Source organism: Cydia fagiglandana, chromosome 5 (assembly GCF_963556715.1).
Source record: "Cydia fagiglandana chromosome 5, ilCydFagi1.1, whole genome shotgun sequence".
Taxonomy (NCBI): Eukaryota; Metazoa; Arthropoda; class Insecta; order Lepidoptera; family Tortricidae; genus Cydia; species Cydia fagiglandana.
The window spans coordinates 7,535,307-7,558,841 of record NC_085936.1 but is presented as its reverse complement, the minus strand read 5'-3'; the positions used below and the strand labels follow the sequence as shown (position 1 = coordinate 7,558,841).

Here is a 23,535-nt window from a genome sequence, read left to right as displayed (position 1 = left end):
ATGTCATGTCATAAATGGCATAAGGCACTCGTATGGGCTATGGACTAAGGTTGAGGTTGGCAGCACTTTTTATTTTACTTCGTGTAAAAAAACTCAGAAATACCTGTATACCAACATGACAAACATAATTTAGGTTACTTTAACTTACGGATAATTTGGTCTAGGCTGTAGCACCACCAAACGAAAACAACCGAGAGTTGCCGAAAAATGGGCGAATATCGTAAAATCAAGATTGTTATGAAAATTTCTTTTACTTATTGTAAATTAAATACGCATAGAAAGCGATAGTTTTTATGTTCTAGTTTTATTCCTATATGTAGATAATAGATTTAAACAGTTTTTTCTTATCATACGTGCGTTGTATTCGAGATACGTGTCAAAAACTTTTTTAGAAATTTGTAAGGCGCCATCTCTCTTCTTCGCTCGTTTTTTATCCCGTTCTGGTTTTTCAATTTTATATATTTGATAAGTCAAAAACTGTTACTAGTAGGATGTTGATACTCAGCAAAAATATCCTTCATTATAAGAGGTACTCACAAAAAAAATAAAAAAATAAAAAATTATCGGGTTTAGGGAAAACTCAGTTAAAGGTCAGATGGAGGAGCGGATGATGGAGTTTAATTGATTGGCAGCGCTAGACAAAGATAAGTCTGCAACGATTTTGATTTGGTCTAACTCTATAGGCTTAGTATTTATAACATATTTGTAACGTTTGGCACCCGTGGGTATAGAAACCTACAAAAGAAAACACAAAGTACAGAAACAGTCTAATTATTTAACAATCACTTTAAGTTTGTATTGTAGCTCTGGTTTTGATTTATTGTTAAAAAAAGGCGTAACTTTGGAATTTTTTTCTATCTTTCTCTAATCTCTATTTTTCACCGTGTTCAGTTTCTCGAACAAGACTAATACAACCAAGCGCAAGATGAACTGCCTGTAGGCACCTTGAACTCTCAATTATATTTAATTCATGTCGACCGTGGTCAAATATTAAAATTAGTGATATGTATTTAGTTCTTAAATAATTGTATTGCGATATGCCTATTATGGTAATTTTTTCAATTATTTCAATTTGACATTTTATATTTATATAAATTTATGATTATGATGATGAATTTGCACGCTTGACGGGCCTGGCACGTTGCATGCGATCCAAAGCCGGGCGCCTTCGGCACCCTCATACTAAAAGCGTAACACTATACATCCCCATACTGTGTCAATCCAAATAAATAATTTCTGATTTTCAAAGGAGTCAAAGAGCACGAAGGAATATAATCATTTTGCAGATCTGACGTAGGTATATCAGTAAAGGTGAAATACTGTAAATATATCATACTTACATACTCACAATTATATTATCTAGGAATATAATATTATTTACCTACATTGAAATTGGTTGCTGACCTAGTGAAAATACTGAAATATTTTAACTGTTGATGTAGTAAAGCTAGGCGCTTTCAAACACCTCGTAAAGTATTAGATGCTTCTGTTATCAGAAAGTGTGTTTTTATAGCACTTAGTGACTTTTTCTTACGTTTCATATGCTTTGTTTCCCATTGTTTGTAAATGGTAAAATCACGTGACCGCGCGGAACACACTGACGCAGGTCCGTCCTCTACAAGCGCTGCCGCGCGACTGAAGAGGGCGTAAGTGCGTTCGCGAGTGATGGCGCTTGCGGATTTAGTAGGTATTGAAACATAGAAATTATTTTAATGATGTTACCGAGACAAAGTGATCCAAAACATCTAGATTATCTTATTACCTATACATTTATGTAAAAAACAAGTCAAAAAAGTTTGTATTGTAGCTCTGGTTTTGATTTATTGTTAAAAAAAGGCGTAACTTTGGAATTTTTTTCTATCGAGCAAAGTTTATCTAATCATGTTTTTGAGATCCAAAACGTATCTGCCAGATCCTTAAGTATAAGATATATTTTTTTCACAATTTTAAAACATTGTTTCTTATATTTCCAATGGATTCAAAAAACTGGTTCGCTTAGCTCCTACGGAAAAAGCACGCCTTAATAACAAAACCGGAATAGGTATGTGTACAAAAAAGGTTGTATATTTACCCTGTATACTTTTATTTTAATATACAAAATGGCGAAAAGCTACTGTTGATCAACATCATAATGTACTAATGTAGAGCATTGAGCTGAAGTTAGCCATCATGCATCCAAAGTTAGGGGTTCGTGAACTTGAGTATTAAGTAGTGTAGCGAAAACTGAACTAACGTGAGATGTTGGCGCTTCTTCAAAGTCACGTTTGAGTTAACTGTCTTGAACTTGTATACATTTTATGTTTTTATTTTCATACAACTTTGGAAGCGCTGGTGGCGTAGCGGTGAGAGCGTGCGACTTGCAATCTGGAGCTCGCGGGTTCAAACCCCGGCTCGTACCAATGAGTTTTTCGGAACTTATGTACGAAATATCATTTGATAATTACCAGTTGCTTTTCGTTGAAGGAAAACATCGTGAGGAAACCGAACTAATCACAATAAGGCCTAGTTTACCCTCTGGGTTGGAAGGTCAGATGGCAGTCGCTTTCGTAAAAACTAGTGCCTACGTCCAATCATGGGATTAGTTGTCAAGCGGACCCCAGGCTCTCATGAGCCGTGGCAAAACGCCGGGATAACGCGAGGAAGAAGAAGAAGAGATTTTCATACAACTTTGCTCTTTGCTTATAATCACCTAGGCTAGGCATATTATGAAATACATGAAGCATTCTGTAGGTATATTATTTACCTAGTTAAGTACATAATTTTATAACTATTTGGCGGTCAACTTAGGTTTTAAATTTAATACTCATAGTAAAATATTATGTGCTGTAACTATGACGCAGACAAGGTATAAGTATGCATAAACGAGACTACGGCAACTGCTTACCATCAGGCGGGCCGTATGCTTGTTTGCCACCGACGTAGCATAAAAATGTGCATAGTTTGTAACTATTTCCTTGTGGAAATGGTAAAATTGCTGATACACGCAAAAGCTATTAAAACGAGTCACACGGGGTAACGGGGCTACAAAGTGTTGTAGGACAATTTCCATTGAGTGACCGATTTTATTTGCAACCGAGTATATTATTGAGTAACGCTCGACTCTCACGCAGCCGATTCTCGGAAGAAGGTTGACCTACCGCCTTCCGAAGCCACGTTTTGCCACCCACTCGATGGGAACCTGACAACTTGGCACGTTCATTTGACTACACGTTAACCTATATCCTTGGGAACGGATTGCGACCGTAATGAATGTTCATCAATTTAATTCAATTCATCTTTATTTCAGATAACAAAAGATCCATATTGCATTAAAATTAAAATTACGAATTATAATAAATTACGATAATAATTTAAAATAAAAAAATAAATAACGGCAAAAAATTCATTCAAATAGTTTTGTATGTAGTGGTGTAGTATATGTATAAGCAATTTGAATAATTATACGTTTTAGGGGATAATGTAAAATAAGCGACATACACTTTAGGAACTTTTTTAGAACTGTTAACACGGTTTGCTAATATCAATGGGGAGACACTCCTGACTTCGGGTAAACTCGGCTCCGTTCGGCTCAGCATTGTTCCGAGCAATTATTAGGGTCGGTACCACATGACGTCCTTTTGCGTGCACAACCACAGATAAGACAATCACTTGAATTTTGACAACCCTAAATAGCCAAAAGGGATAGTCCCGTACATTAGAAAGGGATAGTACAGCCAACAACAGAGCTATGAATACAGGCAAAGTGCCAAAAATATGTATACACGACCTTAATGTACAGGCAATAAAGTACTGTATACATATTTTTGACACTTTGCCTGTATTCATAGCTCTGTTGTTGACTGTACGATTCGACCCTGAATCGCTGTCAGACTTCGGTTTTGTATTGTCCTCTCTGTACGGTAGTACATATTATTATGTATTCTGTGCTAATATGTAATACAACAAAAACTGCTATAGTGACATCACGGGCAAATCACCTACTTTATTTAGTTCTATCCGATATATTAAATTGAAATAGTGTCAAGATATACCTGCTAATGTTTTTCTTGTAATTATTGGGTGCTTTATTTCGTGCATGGTGTGAAATGATTTATTTTATATACAGGGTGATTTCTGGGTCGTGATCCAGAACCACTTTTTCTGACTCTGTAAATGATCCGCATTATCATATGGTAGTATTTGATTAAAAGATAATTAAGTACTTTAATTATTCTTATTTTTCAAGTAAAATTAATGTTATACTAAGTAATTATGGTCACCCTATGACTTTTGACATACGCTGTATGGAAAGCGACAGGACGTCACATTGAGTAGGGTCACCAAATTGTATGCAAAAATGTTTTTTTCCTACTTGTCATCTGGAAAATAATCATCATTATTGGTGATAAACAATAATTAACAACATCATTAGGCTCATCTTTGGATTCTGTATGATGTCTGGCTCTCTTGCTCCACGACCCCGAAATCACCCTGTATAGGCAACATGGCTATTATATACGAGTAGGTGGAGTACGTCTAAGCTAACTTTGCTGAACAAAATCTGATTGCCATTGTATACGTCACACTTTCATAGAAATTTGACATTAATGATGGCATTGCCACGCTTTGTTAACGCAAAAAACTATGCAGCGTTAGTTTGGCCCGACTGCAGTCAATTTGTTAAACTTTATATTTCTCGTTATTAAATTGAACCTACTACGGGACTTAATTGCGTATTTAAGTTTTAAGATTTACCTTCGGCGTTGTGCCCGAGACCACGGGGATAACGCCGTCCTCGAAACGTCGGAGGTAAATCTTAAAACATAAATACGTGATTAAGTCCCGCTATACAATTTAATAATGTGTAAAAATCGGGAAAGTTTAAATCAGTGTTTATATTTCTCAATTAAATGTCATAGTCTGGGTGTAACACTAATTATATTCATAAAAATAACTTATATGACACACAACATACGAGTATAACACACATAAATATGAAGCTATACATTTTAGTTCTTAATCAACTACGAACGGCATCGGCATTTACATTCATAAGAAATGAAAGAATTTGATTATCTAATGTCATTGAAATTGAATCGCTTGACAGTATTTTTAAATGCCACAATTATTGCAACTAGCATGTAATATGTACGAATTACTTCTAAACCAATCCGATACGGTGGATACAGCACATTTGATTTCTGGGAATATTACACAAAATAACACATGACCGGTGTTGCGTTTCTTGCAGAAACGTTTAACAATGATTTGACGACGAAGTAATACAATTTAATATACCTAAAGTAAAGCTCAGGTTTTAGAAATTTATTATTTTTAGTACATTATTATTACAAAGAAAGTTATGTACTTAAATATGTTATGATTTTAAATTGAAATAACTGTTAAGTTTTGTTGTGTTTCGTTGTTGTTGCTTTGAAGGAATAAGTTCGTTTTTGTAGTTCTTACCAATTGTATGTTATTTTTATTCCTCCTAATGGTCATCCTAAATACCGTTGGGCAGATAGAGCGGAGGCAGATCTCCGTGAGAACGACGTTGGCTAAAGCTGGCGGGATACCGCTCTGGGCTATAACCGCGAAAATCGAAGTTCGCAAATTGCGGGGATTTTTCTCTGTCACTCTAATTACGCCTTCGTTGGAGTGAAAGAGAAAGATCCCCGCAATTTGCGAATTTCGGTTTTCGCGGTAGCCGCTCTGGACCGAGCAAGGTGGCGTGCCCTTGTGTGGCCAAGACTCATTTTGGATCTTCACACCAACCAACGAAGTAATTTATATTATGTCTTTTTGTACAATAAAGAATTTATTACTACTTGTTTGTAGGTACACTACGAACGTTCCGTTTTCAGTGAACGTAATTTTCAAGCATACCTACATATTTTTATACTTACAACATAGTTAGTATATTAGTCCGGGTTCTTATTTAGCCTAAAGTACAGGTTGTTCCCATCCGGCAGAAAACATAAAATTTGGTATGTTAGCTTTTACAAGTATAAAAAGGATGGAAGTAGAAACAAATTGCCAATTATTACTTATTCCCCCTTCCCCCTTTAAAAAGAATCACAAGTTTTTTGAGTAGGTACCTTATCAATCTCATATTTGTGTTATTTTTAGTGCAATATATTAAACAGGTTCCTACATCATAAACCAACCACGTGAAGCAATGCTCCCTAAAGACACCTTAAGGTTTTTGAAATCGTAACAAAATGCCAATAATGAAAGTGATTGATGCTGCCAAAATTGATTTAATTAAAGGCTATATTGTCGAGTGAACAATCTAAACATCTCACTGCATCATTCAGTAGCCGATCAATTTTCAATTACCGTCATATTATCTAGGGTACTTACTTTCACTCATTGGATGGCCGGGGGCCTGCAATCGGCTTCAACCGAAACAAATTTTACGTCACCATGCGTAGGAGTATAACTTTTTAAAGTATGTTGCACCAATTGTATTGAATTGATTTTTTTCGCATGGTAGTAGCTTATACTAATAAAATTGCAGTTTATGTGATTATTTCCATAGGTGTACTTTTACAAATACTTGTTGAAAAGAGCTGTAAAAAAAATCTCTGTAATTTTAATCATTATTTTTTCAGGGAACTAAATATTAAAAAATCTGAGTTATACCTCCTACTCATTATTTGTAGCTATGATTTGGTTTGATTGCTCTACCTTATCTAGTTCAGGAGAAAAACGACTTTGTAAAATTTTGTACGAAAATTCGACCCTTCGACGTAAACGCAGGCACGTTTTTAAATTTCCCGCCCTTTTCTACTGAAACAATGGGCTCGCCGGACTGTTGAAAAATTTTTGGTTGTCTAGGTTTGGACCACCCTGTATGTATATAAATATTAATATAGATTTTTTCATGCATTATTGAATAGTCCTTAATTTAATAGCTTTGTAAAACGTGTTCTAATCCGTATCACTTACTTTAAAAAAAATGTATTCAATAATATTAATATTAAATTAAGTACATCAAGTGCAAGCGGCAATGAATTAACGCGGAGTCATTATCCGGGGTACTTTCACTCGCGGAATTAGACAAAGCGCGACCCGGGGCTGCAGTTTCGGTGCAAGAACAAAGACCTAACTTACATGGGAACCGAAGTGGTGGTTTACTTCCAATTATAAAATACTTGGGAATTATTATGAGGAAATTTAATTAATTCATTAAAACGTGGAAGAGTTGTTCTTAAAATATTGTATTAATATTAATAAATTGTCAGATTTTAAGAAAAATGTCAAAATGTGTATATTTAAATTTTGTATTATTATGTACATATATTGAAAAATTATTAAATATTTCTTTATTTGTTATTTTTTTTACAGTCTCATATTAAAAGTATGCAAGCATTAGTAGCACTATGCTATTTCTGTTTATGCAACATGGTGCTACGAGTTTTCAATAAGCGGCGAGTGAAAGGCGGCGGCAGTGCGCTTGACCGTCTCGGCGCGAGGACGCAAGGGCGCCGTGCGTCTTGCCGAAATTATTCGGGGCTCGCTGCACAATCGATTTTTCCCGTCCGATGCGGAAAATTCTTCGGGGCGGGGCGGGTGTAGCGCGGCGGTCGGAGAGGGGGCCGAGGGGGGCAGGGGGGCAGGCGGAGTGCAGCGGGGCGGTGCAACGCGCGCCGCCGGCCCGGCCGTCGACGGGCAGACAGTAGGACGGCAACGCCACTGCGAGTCGGTGACCAAGGCGCGAACAGCGCGCTCGCACCGTGACATGTAGCGCGGCCGCCGCGCTCAGCCTCGCGACTCCACCGTCGGTGGCGGCGCGCCGATGCGCCTGCCGTCCCGCGCCGACGACGCCCGCGCCGCCGTGACCGTACCAACGCGAGTACCGAGTGAATCCCTCTCTTGGACCTGAAGCGAGCCCTTCAGCCCGACGACCGTCGGATGGAACCCCGAGTGCGCCGATTCGCATCAAGGTTAGCTGAATATTTGAATGTGAGTGTTGTGCAACGGCCGGCCAGCTCGCGCACCCCTTTAACCCCCTGATCGCGGATACATACGACACTGTAATTGCCTATAGGTGGGTTCGGAACACGTGAAAGGGTGACCGCGAGTGACTCATATGAATTTCCACAGCCAGATTGCGACTTATCTTTTTTACGGCGAAGGAAAAAATAAGGTTATGATTGTTATGATATATGTATGTTTTAATGCAATTTAACTGTCATGGTGTCCAGACAGTTTATTTAAATATCTACGTGAGACTAGTTAAAAGTTACCTATAACCTATAACAGGCTATAACTCTAGACCGTAACGGTGCACTATTGAAACTTTGGGTAATTTCCGCCTTTTTATTGTTCGACAGTTGAAAAAAGTCATTAGGCATAGTCTGTCTGTCATGTTTTGGCGCGGGCCGGCGTCGGCCGCTGAAAACACAGTAGAGCGACGGCAGGGTGCACTGTGAGTTCTTGATCGGTCTGCTTTAAGAAATTGATATTTGAAGAATATAATGAAAATTAAATGATTAAATGATAAAACCCTAACGTCCCTAACGTTGAACTGCATTATTTACAATTATATTATTATTGTTTCAAACATGTAGGTAAGTGTCGCGCTTCGAGCATTTTAGTTGTGATTGACTTAATGCGGTGTCTTTCTTGTTCGGTCTCATGTAATTGTACTTTTGATAAATTAAATTGTAATTTTTTTTGTCTTATTTAGAATGCTATTTTCACGTCATGTTTTGGTACTGTTTTTAGCTTTTTTCATACTTCATGGATACTTATATAATAAGCGCTGGTGGCCTGCCGATAAGGCAGGCGGGGTCCTAACCGGAAGTCGCGAATTTGAATCCTGACGATTACCAACAAGTTTGTTGTACCTTGCAGCTTGCGTACACAAAAGTCACGAGATATAATTAATAGTTTTTCTTTAGTGAAGGAAAACAGCGTGAAAAATCGGAGTAATGACAATTAGGTCTAGTTTACCCTTTGGGTTGCATGATCACATGACAGTCGCTTTTGTATAAAATCAGTGGCTAGACAAATTCTTGGGATTAGGTTTCCAAAACCGACTCCGGGCTAATAATTTACTATGAAGCCCGGAAAGTACTTGATGGAAAGGGGTACGTAATGTAACGAGAGCTTGTTACAATTAAATTGATAGTTTGTAAGAAATGCGTTGGAGTGACCTACCCATCGGTTGTAGAGTCAACTGTAAAAATATGGGTGTAGCCAACTTATTCAAAAATATGTCCCATGGTTCTTAATTCGCTTATATAAGAGCTATGGGACATATTTTTAAGATGATTTATGCACCCATATTTTTACAGTTGAGTGTACATATCTGTGTTTGCATCGAATGCCTGTTTACTTACCAACAAATCTACTTAAAATGAAGAAACGGGAACGAAAATCAGATAGGTATACAAAAATGTATAAAACAGACGAGATTCTGTAAATGGTTTGTATAAACTAATTTATTTCAGTAACGGAGTAATCTGTATTCATATTTTTTTGTTTGAAAGCTTTTCAAAAACTGAAATGTAAAAATAAACATAAACGCAAATAAAAAGTAAAAATAAGTATTTATTACCCCGATGACACTCATTTCACTGAATTTCCATAAATAGGTAAATATAAGTAATTTTCATACATTCATTCATTTCATTTATTCAGTCACAATGTAGTGTATATGAATATAAATTATACTTAAAATAAAAAAAAAGATTAATTAATCAAGTACGGTAATGTCCACTGTTTAGATTTCTAGCCATAAGCAAAACTTACAAATAAAATAGTAATTGAAAAAATAGAACGCTTTTTAAGCAGACAATTATCACGTGGATAATGTTCATCACCTGGAACTTTATTACAACATATTAAAATCGAATCATAATAATCAATTCAAAAGGAATTCAACGCTGTTAGTACATATTCGATCTGCGATGCGAGAATGGATCCACAAATGTTTGACAGCAGTTCGAAAGGTTCTTATCCGGATTGGTTCTCTACGCAGCGCCGGCGCAGGCCGTGCTACGTTGTCGTAGCGTTTGAAAGTAGCTTTTCCCGCCTGTGCGATAAGCCGCAACGAGATCGGTGGACATTTCGGCAACTTGTCATGTTTGACATTTCAATTGAGACATTCAACAGTCGTTTTTGCCGGTAATGTTTTGTCTGTACTCGTCAATTCATTAACTGCACTCCTATACACTGATTACTTACATTACGAACATATTTTGAGATAATTTTGAATCCGAAGAAGGTTTGAAGAATAGGTAAGGTACGTTTGATCCTGTATTCCCTAAGGAAACGAAAGAGGTGTTACCTACAGTAGTGTGCTTTTTATTTTATACATAGGTCAATCAGATGACAATGCAATATTATGACGACATGGAGTTGTTGATCTTGATGATGGAGATAGTTGGTCATGGGAACTATGTGATTGAACAACGCAAACTTGTGTTGGTAGAATTGCCTCGATAAGCTAGTTAATAAAATATTAATAATAATAAATATTATAGGACATTGTTACACAGATTGACTAAGTCCCACAGTTAAGCTCAAGAAGGCTTGTGTTGCCTGTGAAAAGAAAAGTACAGTCAGCGATAAAACTAGTAAGTACCAAAATGTAAAACTAGGACTGGACCCTATTACTAAGACTCCACTGTCCGCCACTATAACTATAACAATAACAACAAATACTAAAAAGTACGGAACCCTCGGTGGGCCAGTCCGACTCGCACGTGTCCAGTTTCTTTATTTAAGCAGGCCACTGACGAGTCTTCCAAATAGATGCCGTTACAATGGATTCATCCAAATGGACGGCATCCTAATATTAAACAATGTACGTTTTTGACATTCACGGACCGATTTTACTTTTACTTTACTTTTTGTTACTGTACTTTCCTTTTCCTTCAGTCTTGATGCCCATTACTTTTTGAATTAGATCTTCTCGTATCATATTATTTTATTTTAATTTATTTTGTGGGATGTCTTAGAAAATATTTATTACGTAATATAAACTTTATTGTCTGTGTAGGTACCTGTTCTAGTATATACTATAAAGCTATATTTGATGGTAGTGCAATTCAATAGAAGGCAAACAACTTTTTTATTGCATTCGCATTGCATCGCATTTTTTGCACCACGAAGGTGCGGATTCAACGAACGCCATTTTGTATAATATTATACATTTGCATAGTCTCAAAACCAAGTGTAAACAAATCAACACAAATGTATTTTTAAATTATTACAATTTAAGTTGTTGGGTATGTATCACAAAGTTGACCACTATATTAAGAAGTAAAATGTAATTGCTCAAAAGGTTTTGGCTAGGATTGCGGATTGGATAATTTACTTGAAACCTAACTTATCAGCAAAACTGTACACCACACCACTACCAGCACAAGAATACATGAATCATAAAAAACCGTTTTTTTAAAATATTAGAGTCATTGATTTGAATTCATCGATCCGCGCTAGAAATGTGGGATTCGAAATTATATTTTTTAATTGAACCTTTATAAATAATGAAAAAAATATATATATTCCAATGTATGTATTTTATTTCTTGAGTTTTTTACATTTAGATTTTATTCTAGAATAAAAACTAAATGTAAAAAACTCAACCAGACCAGTATTTTTTATAAGGTGATAAGGCGACCTGAGAATGTCTTTATACCTCCCGAGTCCCGAGGTTAGGTGTTGTTTGGTTCGGGCTGTGAGTTTCAAATCTCAGTTTGTTGGTTCGAATACATACCCCACAATCAGATTTTCTGTCAAAGAAAAACTTTTGAGAAAACAGGGCTTATCGGAAAATAAGGTCAGATGGCGGTCGCTTTTGCAAAAACGAATGAATTATTATGCCAATTATTGTAGTTTTTAAAACGATAACTCTCTTTTCTCCTTTAGAATAGAAAAGAGGTTGAAAAGCGCAAAATTCGTGAGGTTTCCCGCTTAGTCCTTGTACTCAGCTACGGAAGATCGTTGTTGATTTTGGCATTTGCTAGGAATATCACGCTTTGGAAAATACAGCATGCGTTAATATTATGACTGCAAACTATGCGAAACGGCACGTCTACAAAGTTGGCTTTATGCGATTTAGAGCAACGTGGAAATTGCGAACGTTTGCCGTTCTTAGCCGGCATAGGACAATCAATTTATCATTTGGTCGCCTATAGTCAACTGCAGCCATAATTAAGTGATCCCGTATTTTCATTTTCATTCTCATATGACCCAAAACACATTTACAACTAGGCCCCCCTCAGGGGTCTCTGCAACAACAACTAGGCCTCTCTCAAGGGTCTCTCTTCAACAGCCGATCGCGCGCTGCCCACATCAAACTGTCCCTTGCAAGGTCTAGGTCTAGGTATACATATACATTGTTATCGTCCAATATCTCTTCGTATGATGGTTTGTTTGGTATGGCGGCCTATGCTCAGCAGTGGGCGATAAAGGTTGATATGATGATGATACGGCTCCAGGCTCAGGTCCCAAGTTGGTCACTGTAAGCAAAACATGGCCAAATGGGGACTGCTCCGTAGCCCCTCAATTCAGTGAACTTGCGACACAGCAACGCAAACCATGGCACATCTACTGGCGTACCCCGCATACCCGCATCACTGCTCGGAGCTGGATCTGAGGGACGCGAAGGCCAGGGCTGTCAACACCGCTGCATACTGGGCATCTATCGTAGAGAAAAGGAATCTCAACACGAAAAGAAGGCTCCAACGGCTTTGTGCATCCATAATACAGTAACATTTTGAAGAATATGAATTATTTAGTTGAACTAAAAAAAAAACCGGCAACACTGAAATCAAAAATGGTTAGAAATGTCAGACAATCCAAATTATTATTCGTGCTTACTCACAAAGAGTGCATAAAAAACAAAAAACTACATATTATTATTATCTAGCCACTATCAGAAAGGGGTTAGGCGATTGCGTGACAGTTCTGAAGTTATGATACGAGCATGAGTCATGAACATCACGATGTTTTTTTGCATTTTAACCCTTAACAAGATATTTAGAGTAGGTATTTTATCTTTATAAATTTCAAAGAAAATGTATATTGATTTTTGAGATTTCAGGTTTAAATTTGACAGGATTTGAAATCGGACAGTAAATATTCTATTACGTCAATGCATTATCAGAAAATTAGAAAACGATACAAACTAATCGCTCTGTACCTAGATATATTGTTGTACCTAATAAGTAGGTACCAGATAGTAAATACTCAATAAATAAATCGAGCATCCTCCAATTTGACATAATAGGATTTGAAATCGGACGGTAAAAATGTTCTATTACGTCAATGCATTATCAGAATATTAGAAAACGATACAAACTAATTACTCTGTACCTAGATACATAGTTATACCTAATAAGTACTTACTAGATTATGATATATTTTTAAAAAGAAAAAAAAAGCCGCAGCACGTTATTCTAACATTTTATGCAAATGCTAAATGCTATTTAATTGCAAATAATTTACCTACTACGGTTTTGCATGAAGGGGCTTCATTGAGGCATCCAATAGTTAATTAGGTACTTATATTTAAATTGCACAAGTCTAGTGTCGTGGGACAGGAAAGGTGTAAACGATAACAAACAGGCGAAGCAACGCGGCTGTCCGCTTATGGATGTACCCTTAATTGTACACAAACTTGGCAAGGCCGCCGTTAGCTCACTGTTAAACTGTTTTAAACAATTGTATAATATAATGCCTACGAGTACTATGACCGGTTTCAATAGTGTTTATATTTAATGCATCTTATTACGTCTTATCACTTAGGTTTTAGACGTTTATTGAGTTGAACTTAATGGAAAAATATCTTGGAAGAAACTTTATCCTAGTTTGTATACTTTTCACCTATCCTAGGTAAAAGTTTGATAATTTAACACATTTTTCATTACGACAGCATTCATTCGTGTATTCATTACGAATATTTATTCCTGAGTTAGGTATGGATATTATCTATGTATAGGTATCTAAGTTCATACATAAATATGTATATCGTTGCCTAGTACCCTAGTATACGATTTCCTATCTTTGGGGCTAGGTCAAACTGTGTAAGCTTGTCCTCAATATATATTTATTTATAATATCCTACGTTAATTATTGGGGCATTTTTGGGGTTCCTTAGCCAAAATGGTCACAACGGACCTTTTATATAGATTCGTCATATCATGTAAGACGCATCTACCTCTAAGTCTCTGTGTCCGCAGGTATTTTATAATGAAACTATAAGATGTATAATTGTGATATATTATTATTTGGAATGCAATAGATTAATTAAAAGACAAACTAGAGGAAAGCATCTCCGTAACAGCTAACTAAATGACCAATTTTGTTTTATGTCGCGATTATTAAAGCAGTCGTCACGTTCTGACATGTAAGTGAGTGTGTGAGTTGGAGAGTGATTAATGCTTTATCTACGGCATTAAACGAAACAAACGGCATTCACGCGTATTCGGGAAACGAGATAATCACAAGATCTAGAAACGATATAGAGATCAACTAGATTTACATTAGATATCGACTAGATGTGACTTGGATATCTAAGTCATAACTTGTCGAATCGTTCAAGAGGACCTCCAGAATCGCGGAAACGTCAAATTTGACATATCTATCTTGTCGAAATCGTTCAAGAGGACCTCCAGAATCGCGGAAACGTCAAATTTGACATATCTATCTTACAAATATCTTTAAATTATCCATATCGTAACTTGCTGAGGTCTAGTAAAGATCTAATACATTTTCAGAATCGAGCCGATTATATCGGGCCCACATCTCGCTTTAGATTCATTAACAATCGTTATAATTTGACGTACAGAACCTTGTGCTCCGCTTTGCTTAAAAGTGACATTCCATTTCCAACTGCAGCTGCAATACTGTTCATTTTACTATGGAAACGCGTCGCTGTCATTGTCAATTTCCATAGTAATTTGAACAGTATTGCACCTGCAGTTGGAAATGGAATGTCACTCTTAATGTACAGTCAGTAAAACGATTGGCTTAGTATCAGCACCCCTGCCACAGAATAAATAATAGTACTAGGTACAGAAGGTTCACTCTCTAACAAAACGCGTCTATTACGACAGATATGACTGCAAGGTGGCGCAAGCCCGAGCAGGCATCCGCTTCGTAGCGATGCACGGAACTACTACTCATACATGTGGCCCACACCAAAATTGGTATGTAACATACCTACTTGTTGCGACGCGATGAAATCGCGGAGTGAGCCACGCCTGCCTTTGCATACAAAGTATGCAATATTTTAGTACATATTATTATATTATTAATATGGAAACTTTTTTGTTGAATTTTATTTGTCATTAAATATGTGTTCTTACAGATTTTACAGACACAATGACAAATGCAAATCGCAATGGGTCGTCAGTTCAAATCCTGTGATGACTAGACTTTTTTGAAAATTGCTAATTATGATGGTAATTAAAAAAAACGCGTTTATTCTTATTTCAGGATTTTTTATATGTATAAAAGTAGTCTGAGCCGACAGGTAATTAAATATATATTTTTTCAAAATATTTTATAGTAGGTATCGTTGTAAAATTATATTCATTATTCGAAAATGTAACAATTTTAATGACATATTATTGTTTCATACTGATTTTATACCTTTATTTATAAAATATTTGGCATATAAAAATAACCTAGTTTTTTGTCCGTCTACCGCGGTTATAAAATTATTCATAGTAGCCATTATTTAATTACATAGGTAACTAAATATTTTAATGTCTTGAATGCCATCAACACCTGTAGGTATGCAACTAACGTTTCGTTTTATTCGCAGGATGCCAAAAAAAAGTTGTGTTAACTTAATAAAAACAAATTGTTGGTATAATTATTTCTTATGGTTTTTTATGTTTCATTTAACTTTATTTTATTTTATTTGACTTCAGTATGCCTAGGTACTTCCGATTGGAAAGTTAGCTTGTATCTATGTAGATTACATGAACAAATCACATCATAAAATAGGCTGTTTCAGAAAAACAAATGTAGTCGATTGATGATTGCCCCCTTCATAAATTGCTCATATCACCTGTACGCCGATGACTTGCAATTGTACACTCAAGTTAAGATCGATGAAATAGATGAGGCTGTATTGCGCCTAAATAATGACCTTTCTAGCAGCTATGCTAGAAAGGTCATTATTTAGGCGCAATATACCAGGATGCTAATCCTGGTCGAATGATTTCGGGATCGTTGTCAACCCGTCTAAGTGTCAGGCTATCGTTCTTGGGAGCCCACGTTCAGTTTCTCTCTCTGACTTCGCACATGTAAGACCGATTCTCTTTGAGGGTACTGTAATACCACTATCATCCCAAGTGAGAAACCTGGGGTTGATCATTGATCGGGGCCTTACTTGGGAGCCACAGGTTTCTGACGTGTGTCGCAGAGTTACAAATACCCTGAGAGCATTGTACAGGTTTAAACATTTCCTGCCGGCCAGTACTAAAACTTTACTCATTGAGGCTCTTGTGCTTCCAGTCATTGATTATAGTGATGTGTGCCTTACCAACCTTTCACAAGGACTCTTAGACAGACTGGATAGACTTTTAAACAGCTGTATTAGATTCATCTTCGGCCTCCGCAAGTACGACCATGTCTCTGCCTTTCGACGGAAACTTAATTGGCTTCGTGTACGGGAACGCAGGTGCCTCAGGGTGCTGTGTATGCTCTACAACATATTAAACGACCCAGCGATACCGGAGTACCTGCGGTCTAAATTCCAGTTTGTTACCGCACAGCCAGGCCGTGAGCTACGTTCCTCCCGAAAACTAACTCTGTCAGTTCCATTGTATCGCTCCGGATCCATGACCAACTCCTTCACCATGCATGCGATTCGTCTTTGGAATTCCCTCCCTCTCGAGATAAGGCAAAGTCAGACCAAAACTTTGTTTAAAATCAAGTTGCGCAGACATCTTTTAGAAAAGTCTCTTAGCTAAGTCTCATAAAAATCTGAAAGCAGGTATATATATATATATATATATATATATACCTGCTTTATATATATATATATATATATATATATAATATAATATTATATTATATGTACCCATATGTATGTTAGTATATTATGTATGTATAAGTAAGTATATTATAGCAATATATATATTTGAAATTGTATGTTGTTCAACATAAAAATGTATACTTAATAGTTAATTTTTCGTACTTTTAATTTTTCTTGCACCTATTACTACTTGTTCTCTGTTTGGCCCAAAGGTTAACTGGTAGAGAATGCCTTCTGGCATTAAGTTCGCCTTTTCTACAATTTTTACTGTGCAATAAAGTTTAAATAAATAAATAAATAAATAAATGATTGAAGAAATTCAATTGGAAAGCTTCCTTACATAAAACTCAAAGTAGTTACGAGTAGCTTGGGCCTGAAACAAAGATCTTATTAGAATAGATCAACTACAGACATTTTATGAAAAGTCGACGCGAAATATTCTAGATGGTACTAGTAGTATAAACACAAAATCAACAAATATTTCTGCTGAAGCATCCAAGCTAACCGTCCAAATTCGCAATTCAGGTCACTAAAACTAGAATGTTTAGGAGGATGAGAGCATCGCATCGCGGGTGGGTGCAGCGACGCTAGGTCGTGGCATTGACGCGGAATTCATCCGCGTATATTTCGGGCATGGCAACTGTATCTGCAATCGAAAAAGTCCGCCGTCCACGCACTCATGCAAGCCGCACTAACACACACGTAGCACAATAGAGGCGTAGATTTCGTCTACACGCGGTGCGCGAGCGCGCCGGGCGCAGACTTTACCCTTGAGAGCATGCCGTTACGAAAATTGGTGCATTGATAAAAAATATGATAACCTAATTAACCGGTGCTAGACTGTCGCGGTGTTAACGTATCGGCGACCGATGTCTGGAGGATACGCGAGATTACTGTGTAAATAGGACATGCAGGACATTTGGTACACAAAAATGCATAAATACTGCTGTGATATCAATCGTTTAATGCAAACCATTTTTATGGTAAGAAGAGCACACATCCCAGTATGCTGCCTTGTGGAATGGAACGTTTGACGGTTTGCCACTTGGATTGAATTTAGAAACTCAAGTAGAGGTTCATAACATACCTCAACATTTGTGTTTAACGTTAATGTTTCATCATTCCAGAATCATTGTTAAAAATTAAGTGCTTAATCGAGTACATATTTAAAAATAAATGTCTAGCCTCTGACCAGGTAATATAATTTATACCTAAACGAGAAAAAAATAAGTCACCTTGCATTGTGAAAATGTTCTTCTTTCGTTCAACCATTTAGCGTTTCATGCATAAAAGTTATGAGCAATAAGCATATGCTTGCCACATGAGTAAAGATTTGAGTGCGTCACGTCGGTTAGGTACTAGACAGCCTAGTTGCGTCGGTGTTCAAAATGTCGTTTGTACTTGACGGTTGTGGCGCTTGCGTCTTTTCGCGCTCGGGCATGCGCCTACGCAGCCGTCAGCGTCATTGCAGAGTAAATAACAGGACAGGAGAGACAGACGGCCACGTAATTATACGGTCTAACAAAAACGTACCATCTAAACATGCGATTACGGCTAGGTTTCAGGATGGATAGACAGAGTTTAGATTTAATGTTATGTAGTAAACTTAAAGCTTTAAAGATACAAACATATATTGTATGTTGTTTGTCATTTTATTGCACATTAGGAGGGCAGTCCCTCCTAAGCGGTATTAGCGCTATCTCAAAAACAAATGATATTGAAAATGGAACTCTCAGTTAAAGAAACTAAAGTATAAGTTGGCAATGAATTTTATTTTCAGATAGCGCTATTTGGCTTAGCAGGGCAGAACAGGTTTACATTAAACCAAACCTTAATACCTTGGTTAATAGGTTAGGATTAAATGTACAATCAACCAATTTGATTCCTAGGTCACCATAGAACCATGTCATAATGAATCGGTTTGTTTATCTTCTACGACAGTGATTATTGCGTGATGTGTGTCATGTATCTAAATGTATAAGTAGTAAGTAGCCAAAGCGACAAGGTTCTATAGCGGTCTAAGAATCAAATTGGTTGACTATACTGCTAAAACAATTATATCTTCCGCAGCAGAAAATAAAATTTGTGACGCACAGTTTTCAGTGCATAGTGTACCGCACAAAACTTTGTTCACGGTAAACTTATTGGATCACTTCGGTCTTACAAATCAGTTTTTTTTGTTGTTGTTGTTACTACGCGAAATATAATATTTTTTACAATAATCTAGAGCCAGACAATTTAATAAGGTAAAGTACTTTCTCCCCTTTTAATAGTTATTCGTTTACATTTTGTAAAAAAAAAACTTGTAAAAAGTTTCTTTGTGTCGCCTTTCTATCACGGAAATTAAGGCACAATAAGTTACGCTCAATAAGTTAACCTGGAGGCTTCTTATAGACAGAGCTACTTATGGTGGTCACGACCCTCAGCTGTGAGGATAACGACGAAGAAGAAGAAGAAGTTACGCTCGTTGATGTCTTGTAAAGGGCTTTCCCTTTTCTTTCCATAATAATGTTTTATTCGTTATCAGCTTATACACGGTGACTAAATAAAATTGCTCAGTATATTATATAATATTATACTGAGCAACTTTTATTATGTGACCAACCCTGAAATCGCGAAAAAAATTACCCTCTCATAGAAAATGGACCAGCCAAAATGTAAGAAACAGCCAAATGTTATTTTTCCCGATTTCGGGGTTATACTTATACTTAATCCCAAAACCTCCCTGGCAACGGGAATGCACTTATTTTTTAGCCAGCCTGTATATGTAGGACTGTAGGTACCTCATGCGTGTTGTAATTGCTTTTAGGAACTACTTAACTATATTTTAGGTAATGTTAAATAATAAGTAAGATAATAGTTGAAATTATGTCTTTGAACTAGACACAAAACAATAATAAAGCGGCGTCACTATGAGCAATGCGGAAAAAAAAATCAGCAACAACAAGTCTACTTTTTTTTTCGAGTCAAATATTGTTCTTGAGGCCTAGCGTACTGCTTGGTATGCTTGTAAAAAACTACCCACTCGTAATAAACAACGTAGCAAAAAACTAAGGTGAGTGTATTGGTATGATGCATTTAAATAAGTAGTAAGTACCTACGTGTCTATTTTCTTCTACTTAAATTAAATAGGTACTTCTATTCTTATCGTCAACCAGAATCGTCACTTTTGACACTAACGAATCATATCCATAAGAAATCCAGATCAAATGCATAGCCTGTTATGTATTACAATCAGAATACCCTTGCACGCGTATTCGGGAAACGAGATAATCACAAGATCTAGAAACGATATAAAGATCAACTAGATTTACATTAGATATCGACTAGATGTGACTTGGATATCTAAGTCATAACTTGTCGAAATCGTTCAAGAGGGCCTCCAGAATCACGGAAACGTCAAATTTGACATATCTATCTTACAAATATCTTTAAATTATCCATATCGTAACTTGTTGAGGTCTAGTAGAGATCGAATACATTTTCAGAATCGAGCCGTTGGACTAGAGGGTATTTTTTCAAGAAATGCATAAATAATGTCACTGCCGCCATATAATGAATACGATTTTCATTTCTATTTTCTGTGACCATATTATGCTTATAGGTACTAAGACTAACAAAAACCAAAATTGCCATATTTAAAGAATACGTGGTACTATCGTCATATCACGAGCTGTGATTAAAGCAAGTCGGATTGACCTCTGCATGGGGCCATAAAAACGCACGCACTGCCATCTTCTCGTTCGCCCATTCTCATCTCTATAGCAAATAATGGCACAATTACGCTATGCGCGCATGTGTGCGTCAGTCACGAGTCTTCGCCTTGGATTCAGGTTAATAGTAACATCGAGATTAGACTATTCGTGTCTTTTTCTAACTTTATTAATTAGAGACAGGTGACCCTTCCTACCTGTATAGGAGAGTCCTGGAGAGGAGATACTGTCTCGGCTCTCCTGTGCCAAGCTTACTGGGTGAAGCATTTAAGAAGGCATTATTAGGCCCGATTCGGATTTTGAAATAGACATCTATTAGATATCTTTTAGACATCACCAAGATACGATGACGATATGTTTAAGATGTAACCTGTCAAATTTGACATTTGCGCGATTCTGGAGATACTCTTGAACGATTTCCACAGGATATGACTTAGAGATCCAATTCGTATCTAATATATCTTATTCTATGTAACGTAAAAGTGACATTGGTTGTCCGAATTGCGCTGCAAAAGAGAACTAGTTGATATCTAAACTATAACGTATCTAGAATGGATGTAGTAGGTGTCGTTTCTTGTGAATATCTTGAAGTTCGAATACCGCAGTCATGGTCACCATACATTCGATTACACATTACATGACAAGCCATTTTCGACTCAAAAACGCGAGTGACCGGTTATCGTAGTATGAATGGTAGACGTTTATTAGTATACAGCTGGCGGCAAGGGATTTACTAAGCAAAAGAGTGCCAGCAAAATGCTGTTTATACTTCTTAAGCAGTTTAGGTATTCCCAGTCTATGATTGAGATTTAGAGACTAGATAAAGAACAACTTATAGAATGAACACTATCTAATGAAACTGATATTAAGCCCCCGACGCAAAAAGAGGGGAGTTATATGTTTGATGTCAATGTCTGTCTGTTTGTCTGTGTGTCTGTATGGCTGTCTGTCTGTCTGTGGACAGACTTATTGACATTGTCCCTCTATTACGCGTGAGTCGCATGATGTATACTAATACTGTGCCTTTCATTCAGGCAAATTCGAACCTAACCTAACCTAACCCAAAACCTAACCTAAACTAAACTGACATCAGAATGAAATTTGTATGTCTCCCTTCCGCCAATACTCGTACGTACAAGTACAAGCGAATTGCTAACTGATTTTAGATGTCAGTGTACGTTCGAATTGGTCTGTTTATGACTTAGAGGATATAACCAACGGAGACGCCATGTCTAAAATTTTCGGTACAAAATAATCTGCCGTTTTTTGCGGGGGAGGGGCACATCAAATGTATAGGTACGTCATGTCAGATAAACGTCAGTCCATACATATGGTTGACATGTGGTTGACCATTGGCCGCCTATTTTCGACAGAGGGGAACGCCTGTTAATGGCGGCGCCATTGTTAATTACTCCGAGGTTTATGACGGCTCGGAGCAGACGAAAGGTCGCGTCCGAACATGAGTTATACATATAATACTATTCGTGATCATGTTAAATTGGTCGATATGAATAGGTACACGCTTTATATGTAAGTACATACCCATGCATTTATTTATTTTGTTTTTAATTATTTAGAAATTTAAATCAGCAATACACATAAACATACTGGTACATATGTATTTTATAAACTTAAAACTAAATACTATTTAGTCGACAAAACGGTGTGGCTCCGTTGCATCGGCTGCTCTTGTGTCGGATTCGGTAGTTTGCCGCGGAACCTCCGAAACACGACACCTTTCGGCCAGAAGTCGGTGCACTCGATGGTCCCCTTTAATACTTATAACACTACCGTAACATCTTAAGACAAATCCTTATGCAGGTGACAAATTGAACGCAAGCTTTTATGAAAAACAATGTCACTTAATATATTTTAGGCTTCTTGTTTCAATAAACATATCTGGGCTGTATGTAAATAGCCTTATTTATTAATTTAATTAAGTGATATGTAGGACAAAATCTACATTGGAAGCACGGGACCCTAAAATACAAAAATAAACTTTATAATTAATTCAAAAGGATATAATACCAAGCGTGTAACGCTGAAAAAAAAACATGCAATATGGGCATTTATTTGTGTGATGACACAGATATTTATTTCCGAGGTATGATTGTTTTCTATGTATTTACCTATGTATAACTATGATTATATATATCGTTGTCTGAGTAGGTATGACCCACAATACAAGCCTTCTTGAGCTTACCGTGGGGCTTAGTCAATTTGTGTATAAAATGTCCCATAGTACTTATTTATCTATAAAAAAATATTGAAATGAATCAAAGGTGTCCAATACTAAAAGATCCATGATAGTTCAAGTTCAAGCTAAAGTTAACTAGTACCTACTTTCCTATTAGTTAAGCCAAACTCGATAAAAATAGACAACCAATACAGCTACAAAAACGCTTGAAGACAAGATGAGTAAAAGCAAGGCAACTAAACGCCAATTATTTTCAGGTTTCCTTATAGCCTTTTTTATATCAATAGAACTAGATCGACTTTGCTATGGGATTATAAACTTTAATTGAGTACTAAAAAAGTTTAATGGTAACGACTTTGTTAACACATAGCGATGGTATGTACCTACTTACTCAGTCATAGCATACTTATACAGTAGCAGACGCGAGAAAAAAGTGAAAGAACGTTGAACTACTATAATTTACCCGATTTTTTGTGCCCTAATTGGGGAATACCTATGAGTAGATTGAGTAGCGGTGTTATAGTGCGGAAATAGCACAGCCTTAGCATTACCGACGGGCGACTGTACAGAACAATTGAGACCTTAAATTCATTGTAATAGGGTTTACAAATGGTTCTACAATGTGGAGAGTCGGT

The 23,535-nt window shown here is 36.7% G+C and overlaps 2 protein-coding genes across 4 annotated transcripts in view; both read left to right on the top strand.

Moving 5' to 3' along the window:
• The window catches only part of LOC134664380 (serine protease nudel), a 389,278-nt gene that overhangs the window by 90,346 nt on the left and 275,397 nt on the right, over positions 1-23,535 (top strand). The gene's annotated exons all lie outside the window — the stretch shown is intronic.
• Positions 7,574-23,535, top strand: part of LOC134664370 (zinc finger protein 768-like) — a 61,106-nt gene continuing 45,144 nt past the window's right edge. Inside the window, exon 1 of one of the 3 annotated variants that reach the window (XM_063520950.1) lies at positions 7,574-7,928. The gene's annotated coding sequence lies outside the window, so the exon portion shown is untranslated. Of the gene's footprint in view, positions 7,948-23,535 lie in introns of all 3 variants that reach the window. The other 2 variants (XM_063520951.1, XM_063520952.1) reach the window with 2 other exon arrangements.